The sequence below is a fragment of the Macaca thibetana genome, chromosome 8 (assembly GCF_024542745.1).
Source record: "Macaca thibetana thibetana isolate TM-01 chromosome 8, ASM2454274v1, whole genome shotgun sequence".
NCBI classification, from domain to species: Eukaryota; Metazoa; Chordata; class Mammalia; order Primates; family Cercopithecidae; genus Macaca; species Macaca thibetana.
This window is the reverse complement of record NC_065585.1, coordinates 33,706,950-33,721,128: the sequence shown is the minus strand read 5'-3', so window position 1 is coordinate 33,721,128 and position 14,179 is coordinate 33,706,950. Positions and strand designations below refer to the sequence as shown.

Sequence of the window (14,179 nt, the reverse complement as noted above, 5' to 3'; positions counted from 1 at the left end):
GATTTCTAGCTCCAGATGAGATACCTGTTCCCTGATTTTTTCATGGTTAGGAGTTACAGGTATCTTCTACTCGCCTGTTGGCTAGCGATTTTTCAATCATAGTATTTTGCATGACATTAAAATCTTTGGCTTACATTTATTAGATGTGTTTAAAAATGTGATACATGAAATCACGTTTTATTTTCAAATTATCTCTTTCCCCACCTCCATTTCCATGAAGAGGCAGGCCTTCCTGTCCTAAGTTGCCCCAGAATGGCTTATGATTCTTCCCTAAAGATAAAGCTGGCCGAATGTACTTTTCTTCTTGGTATTTTGTTCTGTTTTTCTAAAACCTATCTTTTTTAAAACTGGAATTCTTGTAGAATGAAGGGAGAGAGGCGTGGAGGAGATCCAAGGAGGACAAATATGATTAGAAGCAGCAGCCCCCTTGGGAAGTAGCAACACCAATGAGAAAGTGACTGAGGCACACATAGGGAGAATGAATCTCAGGTCTAGCACCTCCTAGCGTGAGTGAATCTCACCCTAGGCCATGGGCCCTTACAAACACGTCCAATTGACCCTGCTCCTAGCATGGCCTGTAGCAGCAGATCCTGTGGACAAGGGAGCATCATGGGAGCTAACATAACGGGTATCTCATCTGGAGCCAAAATAGTCCCATAACCAGTGAGACCTCCCCTGTCTATCATCTCCTTTGACTGACATTGTACATAGAAAGGCATGGAAAAATGTGATTGAGATTGAAACTCCAGTCGCCTCTGTCTGCTAAGATTCTAATTTTAGTTGATTTACATATGTATACAATATTTAAAAACCTATATCTATGCCAAATAATTGAACTCATTAATAGTTTACCTTGCTTTAGAAATTACTGAAATTGGCCAATCACAGTGGCTCGTTCCTCTAATCCCAGCACTTTGGGAGGCTGAGGCAGGCAGATTGCCTGAGCTCAGGAGTTTGAGACCAGCCTGGGCAACATGGTGAAACCCTATATCTACTAAAATACAAAAAAGTTAGCCAGGCATAGTGGCGTGTGCCTGCAGTCCCAGCTACTCGGGGTGCTGAGGCAGGAGAATTTCTTGAACCCGGGAGGCAGAAGTTGCAGTGCCCTGAGGTCGTGCCACTGCACTCCAGCCTGGGTGACACAGCGAGACTCTGTCTCAAAAAAAAAAAAAAAAAAAAAAAGAAGAAGAAGAAAAGAAAAAAAGTATTGAAACTGCTTATTAATTTATTTGACTTTTTTGGTCGTGAAATCTTGGAAGGCAGGCGTCCTGTTTTCTTTTTATCTTCTGTAATCATCATAATGCCTGACTCATAGCAGATACTGTATCAAATGAACATATACAAGACAGAATATGTCTCATGTATGTTATACAATAATTATTCACCCTGGATTTCAAAACCCTTATTGAAAGACTAAATAACTTGAAATTCCTGTAAAACTACAAAAGAAGAACATTTCTCGGAGTTCAGAGAATGCCAAAAGCTCGTTCATCTTTTGGCCTAGAGCTATGTGGGAAAAGAAAGAAAGCCCACTTCTTGGGCACACATAATCAGGAGCCAAGGTAGCTTTGATTAGATTGCCCACAACGTTGCATAAGACAAATATCCATGCCTTAGTAAACATGCTGCATTGTATATATTTTCCTGAGAGCCATTGGCTATAAGAGAAATACATATGATTGCTCTTGCAGGTGTTGACTATGACACTAAAATAGAGAAGCCAACTGACCCAGAGATGAGCTAAGTCAATTGCAGAAAAGAAAACTAATACACAAATAACAATAATACAACAATAAAGTGATGACAGAAATGTGTGAGCTCATTGCAACATCTGGGGATTATTTTCCTCACCTGAGTTGATGAAATGAAGTTCATATTCCATTTGGATAGCATGAGATCTTGCCAGATAAGTATTTGAGACAGCCTTTCTCCTGAGATGGTGGGCAGGTTTTCGTGGCACTGGATCCAATTTTTGTTCTGAGGATTTGGTTAATCTTAACATTCTAACTAATGCATCTTTTAATAAATTAATGCCTTTGTAAAAAAAAAAAAGGTTTGTTTTATATCTTGTTCTTTCATTTATCTTCTGAACTGTAACTTTTTAATATATTTCACTCATGTTCACAAAATGTTTAGATGGTATGTGTGTATGTGTCTAAATATTAATAACAGCTACATAGAAACACTTCAGAAGAGGATATTATGATGTTTATTTTAAATGATTCCAGGAATAACTTGTGTATATTTTTAAATATTCTAATTGATAAAAGTTTTGTCTGAAAATATGTATTTTAAAATTAAATACTACTTAATAGAATTCATTTCAAGATTTGGAAGTAAATATTTAATTTGTATAACATTTTTGAAATATTTTACATAATAAAATTAGTAAATGAAGGTCTTCAATCTACATGAAGATTGTTCAAAATTATTTTTTAAAGCTAAATCAAATAACCTAAAGATTTTTTACATATTTAGAAAATGTTGGACAAATAGTATCTAGAGTACAATAATAGCCAAGAAGAATACCATTCTTAATGAAAAGAAAGACTTAACAGCTCATAGTTATGTATATTTTACCTACTTTAAACTCAAATCACAAATAAAATGCAACTAACTTAATGCAGTTAGGAATAAAATCTTTAGGCTTGCAACTAAACTAAAGTTAAACGTAACTGCTTCACACAGATAAATTGGATGGCTGAAGAAAATCATATTATACAAAATTAATGAGCATCAAAAAGCAGGGTCTATTTTTTTTTAATGACGTCAGGAGACACTTTTCTTTCCTCAGAAAACAGCAATTTAAGACCCAAAATAAGATAATACCAGCAGAGGGACAGTGTGGGTGTCCAGGCCACAGACTTTCATTTAGATAACAAGGTTTTGGACAATTAAATTCTCTCTGGGTTATACAAGACTGTAAGTTAAAATAATGTTATGCTGAATGTAAAGAAATTTGAGGTCCAAAGCCACTCTACCTTTCCTAAATTTTTTATGAAGTTTAAGCATCTATAAAGAATTATTTCCTTTGAATTTTATTAGAGTAACATCCAATTCTCTTATATTAGAATACAAAAATATGCTGTAGATAAGGTCCTTCAACTGAAACCAAAGGATCTAACTCACAGTCTCAAACAGGTATATCACAATCGTAATATGGCAAAACACCATGTCCAAAACTTTGAATGTCAGCATGGTATAGCTTTTTTATGAGGACAAGATGGGTTACAAGCCCAAGCTTTTTAAAGTTTGAAGATGTTTGATGTAGGAGAACTGTATTTTCCAATATCTGCTCACCTTCTCTACACTCAGATATGTCTTGAAGTCTATTTTGAGAAATTTAGTAGCCACAAGCCATCCACTCTTAGTCTTTTGAAAATGAAGATAAATTCCAGTCTTGAAAACAGGATTACAATGAAACACTTCATTTTTATTTCTTGTAGAATTGAAAAAAAAAAACTTTGTATAAACTGAAACATTAGACTGGTTCTAAATATCTAATTTTCATAAAATTTTTGTTAGATTATTTTGTGAAAATAAGCATAAATTAAACTATCTATTCATTTTTAAGTATTCATTAATTCAATCTTTACTTAGCCTTTTTATGTGCCAAATACTCTTAATTAGACATTCATAAGGCAAAACTCCCTTCAAAAAGGAATTGAAGCCTGACGGAAAGCACGCGCACTATAACACAAACACATGTGCTTTGTCTATTTGTGTGTATCTGTTCACCACATATTTTGACACTTTGTAAGAAAAGTATGAGCACAGAAAGAGTAGCAGACTATCTTTAAACTAAGAGAGGCTGGAACTATCTTCTCACACTTGGCTGTAAATGTTCAAGATTTTTAGACTACCTTATTGGGAGAATCGTTGACTACAGAGCAGGAATTTACTGCTTCTATAAATTTATTATAGCTATTTTACCACTAAACTGAACTTACCAGTCACTCCCAAAATTGTTGTTACTGTCTACTAGGCCCCTACATAAAATGATGTTCAAATTTTCACTTTCCCAAGTCTTTTGAGAACCAGCATCCATGAACTGTTTAACAAATTACAAATTATCTGGACAAGACCATATTTAAAACTACATTACATTTAAGATAATTTGCTCAGGCTGGTCATTGACATGCTTTAACCTTTCAAAAGAAGGTGATTTTTAGCATATTTAAAAATGTCTGGCATCATTTGGAGATTAAAAACCCTTCAAATAGAAATGTTTACATTTCCTTGAATTAGCAATTTTATCTTAGCATATATTTTAATTTTTATGCAAGGCAATAAATAAAATCCTTCTTTATCAACTGAATTCAGAGCCAATTAAGAGTCAGATTCAGGGATCATCCTCATGGACATAAACATGCTAATCTTATTACTGAAATTCACTAAGTAATTTATCAATCAGCTTATGTTAAGTACATTATGCTACAGTAACAAAAGACCTTTAAATTTTAGTAGCTTACAACAAGAAAGGTTTATTTCTAGATCATATTACATGTCTTTATTTCTTGATCATATTATACGTCTATTGTGGTTTGGCTAGAGCACTGCTCCATGTCTTCTTCAATTTTGGGTCTAGGTTATAGAGGCAGTCATATTGGAGCCCCTACACCCATCTCATGGTAGAGAAAAAAAATAATAATGGCAGAATCACACTATGATTCTTAAGATTTCTACTCAGAAATGGTTCATATCACATCACACACATTTCATTATTAAAAGCACTCTCAGACACAATATTACTAACTTTGGAGACCAGATAATTATTTGTGGTGGGGTTGGAAGAGCTATCTTGTGCATTATTATTTAGCAGCATCTTTGTTTTTTACCCACTAGATGCCAGTAACAGCCCCACAGTTGTAACAAACAAAAATGTCTGCAACATTACCATATGTTCCCTGGGGGACGAAGTGGTCCCAGGCTGAGAATTATATGTCTAAAGCCAATCACTTGGCTTAGGCTGGGGAACAGTGGTATAATCTTACACGATGGAGATGTACTGTAGAGAAGAACCTGCTATGGAGTGTTCCATAAACTAAAAGCCTGATGAGAGAGCAATGCATATTTTCACAGCAATACAATCTACAAGTACACAGAGAACACACACACACACACACACAGAATTAGCAAATATTTGAACTTTCTGTGCGCATGATGGATCAAAAGAAAGATTAAAATTGAGTCATTCTGTTTGTGATGTCTGTCATGTGCCCCAACCATTTGCTGATGATCTGAAGATCACTGAAGGGAAGGTTATGTTATTCTTCACAGAATGGTATATTTTAAAAATAGTCATAAAGTGGTAAAATTGATTTGAATGCTACTCTGAACCTCAAAAAAAATCCAAATGTTCATGACATATACTATACAAGGTTTTACAATGAGACTCAATGATAAAATACAGATGCTACAAAAATAAAATCCCAACCATGAGGAGATGTCCTCAATTTCAATATCTACCATTAGCACTGGTAGGGAGAAATTAATTATGGATCGAGTATTAAAGTACAAAGGGACTTTAGATGCCTTTATGCCCTTGAGGTAAGTTAAAAATTATTGATTAAATAAAATCCAAACTTAAATAATATTTTAACATGAGTTAAAAAATTAAAAAAATATATTACGAAAGTATTAAAGGACAAAACCATCTCTTTCATTAAAAAAAAAAAAAAAACTGCACTCATTTTAATCCTGAAGCATGCTGAACACCTAGTTCAAGGATTATAGCTCACATAGTATATCTGGAAAGTATTTAAGTCTCTTCAAGATCTTTATTTATCCATAAGTGTTCACTGTGTCTATCAAAAAGCCAAGCAAGCAAATAAGAAAGGATAGGCTTATCCTGATTTAGTATTATTAGTTCTTGTGTTAAAACTATTCCTGGAAAAACTATATTTGAATAACCCAGGGCCTTGCATTGACAACTGCCCTGGCAGCCTTTTCTTTTTGTTTTTTGAGTCAGAATCTTGCTCTGTATTCTAGACTGGAGTACAGCCACTGCTGAAGGAAACTTTCCACCAGCAGAAGGATCTGGAGCTCAAGGCCTGCCATCCAAATTATTTGGTCCCACAGGATGTTCCCTTGATGTGGTGTGCTCCCCCTTCCCCCAGGAGTGGGAGTCCCTGGGTGTCAGTGTATAATTATTAAAAATTACTTTTATTCTACCTGCTTAAACTCTGTGACATTCTATAAGGTCTTCTTATGGACTGAATGAGTTCCACCAAAATTCATATGTTGAAATCTTAACCCTAAATGTGATGGTATTAGGAGGCTAAGTCTTTAGCAGATAATTACATCATGAGGATGGAATCCAAATTGGAAGAGAAGAAGTGAAACTATCACTGTGTACAAATGATATGATTGAATACCTAGAAAACCCTAAAGACTCATCCAAAAAGCTCCTAGATCTGATAAAGAATTCAGTAAAGACTTGGGTTACAAAATCAATGTACACAAATCAGTAGAATTGCTATACAGCATCCACGACCAAGCTGAGAATCAAATCAAGAACTCAATCTCTTTACGACAGCTATAAATAAAACCACACACACACACACACACACACACACACACACACACACCCCAATAACAAAAGCACCTAGACATATACTTAACTAAGGAAGTGATAGATCTCTACAAGGAGAACTACAAAACAGGCTGAAATAAATCATGGCAGACACAAATGGAAACACTCATGGATTGAAAGAATCACTATTGTGAAAATGATCATACTGCCCAAAGAAACATAAAAATTCAATGCAATTTCCATTCAAATACCAACATCATTTGTCAGAGAATTAGTAAAAACAATCCTAAAATTCATATGAAACCAAAAAGAGTCTGAATAGCCAAAGAAAACCTAAGCAAAAAGAACAAATCTGGGCATCACATTACCAGATCTCAAATTATACTATAAGGTTATAGTTGCCAAAACAACATGGTAGTGGTATAAAAGTTGGCACATAGTTCAATGGAAGATTACAGAGAACCCAGTAATAAAGCCAATTATGTGCAGCCAACTGTTCTTTGACAAAGCATACAGCAACATGAATTGTAGAATGCACACCCTATTTAATAAATGGTGCTGGGGAAACTGTCAAGCCACATGTAGCAGAATGAAACTGGATCTCTAATTCTCACCATATAAAAAATCAACTCTAGATATATTAAAGACATAAATCTAAGACGTGAAATCATAAAAATTCTAGAGGACAATATTGGAAAAACTCTTCTAGACATCAGCCTAGGCACAGAATTCATAACTAAGACCCCAAAAGCAAATGCAACAAAATAAAAATAAATGAGACCTAATTAAACTAAAAAGCTTCTGCATAGCAAAAGAAATACAGACAACCCATGGAATGGGAGAAAATATCTGCAAACTATGCAAATGAAAAAGGACTAGTATCCAGAATCTATAAGGAACTGGAACAAATCACCAATTTAAAAAAAACAAATTCTCTTATTAGAAAGTATGCAAAGGACATTAATAGACATTTCTCAAAAGAAGATTTATGGCCTGCAAACATATGAAAAAATGCTCAACATCACTAATCATCAAGGAAATGCAAACTAAACCACAATGAGATATTACCTTACTCTTGCAAGAATGACAATTTTATTATTAAAAAGTCACAAAACAATAGATATTGATGTGGATATGGGGAAAAGGGAACACTTATACACTGCAGATGGCAATGAAAATTAGTACAACCTCTATGGGAAACAGCATGGAGATTCCTTAAAGAACTAAAAGTAGAGCTACCATTTGATCCGGCAATCCCACTACGGGGTATCTAAAACCCCATAAAAAAAGAAGTAATTATATGAAAGGATACTTGCACACATATGTTTATAGCAGCAGAATTCATAATTGCAAAGATATGAAACTAACCTAAGTGCCTGTGAACCAATGAGCAGATAAGGAACATATGATAAATATACACCATGAAATACTACTCAGCCATTGAAAGGAACAAAATAATGTCAGCAGCAACATGGATGGAGCTGGAGGCCATTATTCTAAGTGAAGTAATACAGGAGTGGAAATGCAAAAACTGTATGTTCTCACTTATAAGTGGAAGCTAAGCTAAGATTATGTAAAGACACAGATAGTGAATGATATAATAGACTTTAGAGACTCAGAAGGTGGAGGGTGGGAGGAGATGAGGAACGGAGAACTATCTATTGGGTGCAATATGTACTACTTCGGTGATGGGTGCACTAAAATCAAAGCATTCACCACTATATAATTCATCTATGTAACAAAAAAACCACTTATACACAAAAAACTATTTAAATTTGTAAAAATAAACAAATAAAATGATTATATACTGACAAAATCTAGGTTCGAATATATGGCTATAGATTTAATTAGATAATTGATTATTTATATTATACTCCTGAATAATTAGATCCATCTAAACACAGAAATTAATAGAATGCAAAGGCTCTGTGATGGAAATCTGTCCTACTAAATCTAATAAATGACCAAGAAAGAATGAGAATAGATCCTTTGTGCAAGTTGGCAGAAATAAAGGGAATGAAGGAAGGTAGGGCTGAGCTAAGTGTAATCAGTGTCTCCTTATAACCACACTCTCAGTTAAGCCAATCTTCCCTTAATAGTGAGAAACAACTGTGGAACGTGAAAGATACCAACAGTACCACTTAGAAAAACTCACCCACATAGAAAAATAGAACCAGAAAATAAAAGCTCCCCTCACCAATATGACAAGTACTTTATTGAATGTTCTACTGAAATGTTTCAGTGATGAGTACTAATATAAAAAAAATCTATGGCTTGGAATAAAATTCAATCTTTAGAGAATAAGAAAAAGAAACTTCTTTTAAAATACACATGATTCTCTATTATATATGGAATTAGATTAAATTGTAACGCTTCCTGAGTGAGTTGTCCTTAGCATCAAAAATGATCAAGGTTGACAAAAGTAATTGTGTGGTTCTTTTTAATTATATATTGCTCTTTAGATACAAATATATTAGTAATGGTTTGATATTGTATTTAGAAAATAAAACACAAATAAATTTACAATATATCTGAATAACTTCATGTCTCAGTCCCAGCTGCTATAACATAGTACCTTAGACTAGGTTGCTTGAACAACAAACATTTATTTCTTGCAGTTCTTGAATCTGGACGTCTGAGATCAGGGTGCCAGCATTGTCGAGGTCACAGACTGCAGACCTCCTCATAACTTCAAATGGAGGAAAGAGGACAAGAGAGCTCCTGTGGTCCCTTTTATCAAGGTAATAATCCTGTTCATGAGGGCTACGCTCTCATGACTTAATTATCACCTACATTCCCCACCTGTTTCCATCTTGTTAAGGGGTAGAATTTCAACCTATGAATTTTGGGGGGACACAAACATTCAGTTCATAACACATTACAACTTTTAAATTTTCACATTAGCTCATGCTAACATTCATTATTCATATCTCAAGTAGATAATACATCTCTTTCTTCTTTCTTATAATATTGAGGAATAAAGTTCCCTTAGAAGATACTGCCCTTCACTTTTTTTATTAGGCAGTGATTTTTATGGGCTACTTACAAAGTGGACAATAATTTTATCTCTTTGAAGTTACAATGTAGTGCCGTGTACATTCAAAGACATCACACTTTCTTATAATGATGATATTAGAATGTAAGTTGTTATTTTAAATGACCACCAATACATTCATTCAACTAGTATTTATTTGACACAACATATATGTGGCATCTTTCTAGGTACGGTAGGCTATTAGGTTTACTGAAATATATGGCTTATGAAGGGAGAAGATAAAGATGATTCAAGAAATGCAACAGAGATTTTAGTGACAGAGTAGTCACTAAAAATAATAATTTTGGTAATAAAAAGAAGTATATTTTTATGAGATAAAGAGTAAGTTTCATTTTAACATTGAGATACTGTATTTTTCATTGTTTCCCTAGATAGGTAGATCAAAATCAGAAATCCATTGTTTAAAAAATACATTTTTCTTTAACAATGCATCTTAAGTTGCTACTCTTATTTCCAAATTATATTTGGGAAGGTTGTGGTTTTACTTACTATATTTTAATATATTTTATTTTAACCTTAAAATCCTACATTTTAAAAATCATAAACATTTTGTTCTATACTGTACATTTTAAAATACCAAAATGGTATTGAAAATGCTTCAGAATTTTAAATTAAATTAAAAATCTTAGTTAACTTTAAAAAGTTACCTTGAGATTCTTATTGTCCTGGAATATATTATACAAAAAAATCAATTAGGAAGAATGCTACTCAAAATACATTACAAAATTTTTGTGACTTACATATGCCTTTTTTATTGGACATATTTATAAAATAGAAATTGTTGGGTTATAAGGTATGCATATGTAGTAGATATGCCAAGGAGTTTTACAAGCTTTGTTGAATAAATGTAGTCCACGTGTTCCAGAAAACATTATATTATGTCAGTTTATTTAATTTAGTCTAAAGGTTATCTGTTTTGGGTTTAATATATAGTAAAATTGACTTTGATTTTGGATGTGAATTTCTATAAATTTTAGCACACATTTAGCCACATATAACCAACCACACTACATCAACTCTATATCCTGACAATTACTGATCTGTTCTCCATCACTATAGTTTTGTCTTTTCAAGAATATCTTATAAATGGGATTCTTATAAATATAAAGTAAATGTTTATTTTCTGGCTATACAACTAGAATAGAACACATAAACACAAGTATGTTTTATTCCTTACTGGCATGGTACATAGTAGCTTGCCATGGATATTTGTCATACAACTGAATAAATGATGCTTGTTCATTTATTTCAATTAAGTGTTTGTTTCTGTCATTTTTAATGAAAAGGAGCATTTTCACTGCTCTCATTTATTTTTTCTTTCCTCCATTATTCACTCCCTCATTGAGAAACAATTCATTATGTATCTTTCTCAAAATATTAACCTTATTTTCACTTTAAATAGTATACATGGAAACTAATATTTTGTGTATGTTAAGTATATTGATTTACTTGAAAAATAAAAGCACCTAGTATATTCTCAGTATACCTATGATGCCATAAAATGTACAAATATATTGAACTACATGTGTCTATTGAACAGACTAATCAATTATAGCAACAAAAATATAAATACAAAATCCAAGTAATTTTGATCCAGAGAAGTAAATTATTAGTTATATGTAGGTGAAAGTAAACATTTTATTTAAAGAATTAAACTTTCAAAACAAACTTTGGGCTATTGCCAACTTGTTAGTTGGAAGTATTGTAGTGTTAGAGAACTTGAAAATCTGCTCAAATGTGTAGAACAGTGCTTCACTTCACTTACTGCAGTCCGCAGAAGTTTAAATGAGGTTAAGATACTTAGTTCAAATCAATATTTTGCTAATCCATATGTGAAAAGGCATATTCAACTGACTCTCTTAGTAATACCAAGTAACTATTAGAATAATTCCATGGGTATGTGTGTTTCTATTTTTATTTTTTTTCTCTGAAAGCCTAGGGCATTGAATCTCTTCATTGCCTTTGTTAAATCTCATATGTAATTGAGACTTTGTTGGAAACTCAGCCAAGTCTTAAAGCTATTTCAAGATAGAACATACATTGTTACATAACTAGAAAGTGCAATAATCTCTCAGGAAACGACAGTAATTTGCATATGGCATGGATCATGACTTAATTTTATGTTTGCTAAATTCCCTATCAAATTATTTTGAGATTTTTCTTTCCAACATAAGAAAAACAATTGAAAAATGGAAAATTAGTGAAACCAGACCTGATGTTGCATTTCAGCAGGGACTTTTGGGTAGAAAGCATGAGACTTCTTTTTTTTTTTTTGCTTCCTCTGCAGTCAGTGCATGAGGGGATGTTATGTCACAGTGTTTCACAAGTCTGCTGATTCTAAGAAAAAGCAAACAAACAAAAAGAATAACAGCAACAAAAATGAGTTGCTTTCCAGTTTTATACTAAAATAACATGACTTCAGCTATTACAAATACTTGAGTCTGAGTTCCAGTGAGTTCACTTAGATATATGAAATTTTAATTATGAAAGACTAAGGGTTATATTTCCCTCCCTTTCCCCTTTATCATCTAATTGCAGCATTTATTTTTCCCTACTCATCATCGACAGCTTTGTATAACATATCATTTTCTTTGTAAAACATAGTTCTTAATAGGATACTGGATGATACAGTTTTGGATTAGGGAGGAAGAGAAAAAGACAGGGAGAGAAAGAAAAAGGAAATGAGAAACGAAAAAATAGAGAAGTGAGAAGTGAACAGGAGGAGGAAATGGCTGAAGCAATAAATGGATGCCTCAAGAAAGGGAAAGAGAGAGGCACTGGACTTTTAGCTCATGAAACTAGAAGCTACAACAACTCAATCAGACATGTGCAATTTTATTGATAACAAGGTAACGTAGGATAAAGAACAAAGATAGACAGCAACCAATAAGAAATGTGATGTTTAAAAGAAATAGGGCTTAAAACAGGACAGGCAGGCAGTATACATAGGCAAGAAAATAAAAAGGTCAAGGAGTATGTTGTAATCAATTGTTAAACACAGGCTAGGAAGAAAATACTCTGTAATACTGGTTCCACCAACAGGGGAATAAAGTCAGTTTGTAGCAAATTGTACAAGATCAACTTTAATATAACATTATATTATCTACATCATTTCCTATGAGATAGTGCTTGATGCAAAATGAACTTAATGGTCAGTCCAGAAACTAAAGTTTCCATAAAAAATGTACTTTATTTTTACATTAAATATATGTATTGGTAATAGGTTCCGGTGACTTATGCATATAGAAAAATATGTATTTATTGAACATGTAAAATATGTTTTATTATTTAGATGTTGTATTAAAGTTTGTACAATACAGTCTAAATTAATGATATTTTCCTTAGCAGTTATAAAAACAAACAGTAATTGTTATACAAAAATTATTTTTCTTAATATCTCAATTTGCAATGTTCATCTATGTGAGTTTGTTAGTAAACTTTCACAGCCTCATTTTTAAAAAAGTGATAATAAAAAGATACTGCATAGAGTTATTATGAGTATTAAAGCATTTTTAAAGCACTTGGGAAAATATCCGACAAATAAAGAATACACAAATATTAGATATAATTGAATATCTGTCTAAGGAGAGATAAAGAAGGGATTCTTGATATGAGATTCTTGATATGAATTTGTGTCTTTATTTTTGGAAGTAAGCACTGTCTGTATGTTACTGTGTCTGTAATTATGTTTTTCCATGTTACTGAATGCATTCTTCAAAAGGCATTTGCAATGGATACATCCTAGTGATGGTAGCAGCAGCCCATCTGGGGCCGCAGTTCGGAAGACGTTGTCTGCAGCGAGGGAGGCGTGGTGGGACTGTGCCTCTGTGGAGCTGGTGGGGCCGGGAACATGCAGGACCCCCGCCCCTATCAAGTGGCAAGGCAAGAGCCCCTCACTCCAGATGCAACTGCAAGGGTGACTCCAGACCCATATGCCCTATGCTCCTATAGGCTCGGAAGTGCCTGCTCCCACTCCCTGGCCTGTTCCGGCTCGGGCACCCACACCACTGTAAAGCAAAGCCTGGGCGTTGTGGCAACCCAGCCGAATGTGTGTGCTGGAGGAGACACTGACATGTCAGCCTCCACCCCCACACCTCAGTCCCCGTGGGACTTTGGGCACTGACGATCAAGGGACAGAGGCCAAGCGGGGCTGAAGGTGGTGCACTGTAGGCTTGCGGGCAATCATTGGCATGAACAGCCTACATACCATGGATGACATGTTGATGGAGGCAGGAGGCAGACAAGGTCCTGGGCAGAAAGGGGTGGGTCCTCGGTGAAGCCCCACCTTCAAACCAGGGACAGGGAAGACTGGGGACCAGGCTGCAGGCCGCCAGGAGTGAGAACTTATAGTGCTTCTTCCAGGCCCACCCATGGCCACCATGAACCAATAAGCATGCACTTCCTTCCTTCTGAAGCCATAAAAATCCTGGACTCAGTCAGATTCACACAGATTACCTGCCTACAGATAGGAGCTACCACTGTGGCGCTCCTCTCCGCTACAGATGTCAGGAAGACCTGCCTGCCTAAAGGAGCTATCTACTCCTGATCTCCAGGATGACCTGCCTGCTTATAGGAGCTACCCACTCCAG

The 14,179-nt window shown here is 34.4% G+C and overlaps 1 long non-coding RNA gene across 1 annotated transcript in view; it reads left to right on the top strand.

Annotated features, from left to right (window-relative positions):
- LOC126960805 (uncharacterized) overlaps positions 1 to 13,549 on the top strand; it is a 90,509-nt gene extending 76,960 nt beyond the window's left edge. The window contains exons 3-4 of the long non-coding RNA XR_007728114.1: positions 9,154 to 9,276; positions 13,312 to 13,549. This is a non-coding gene — a long non-coding RNA (uncharacterized LOC126960805). The remainder of the gene's footprint in view (positions 1 to 9,153; positions 9,277 to 13,311) is intronic.
- Positions 13,550 to 14,179: the final 630 nt, after the last annotated feature.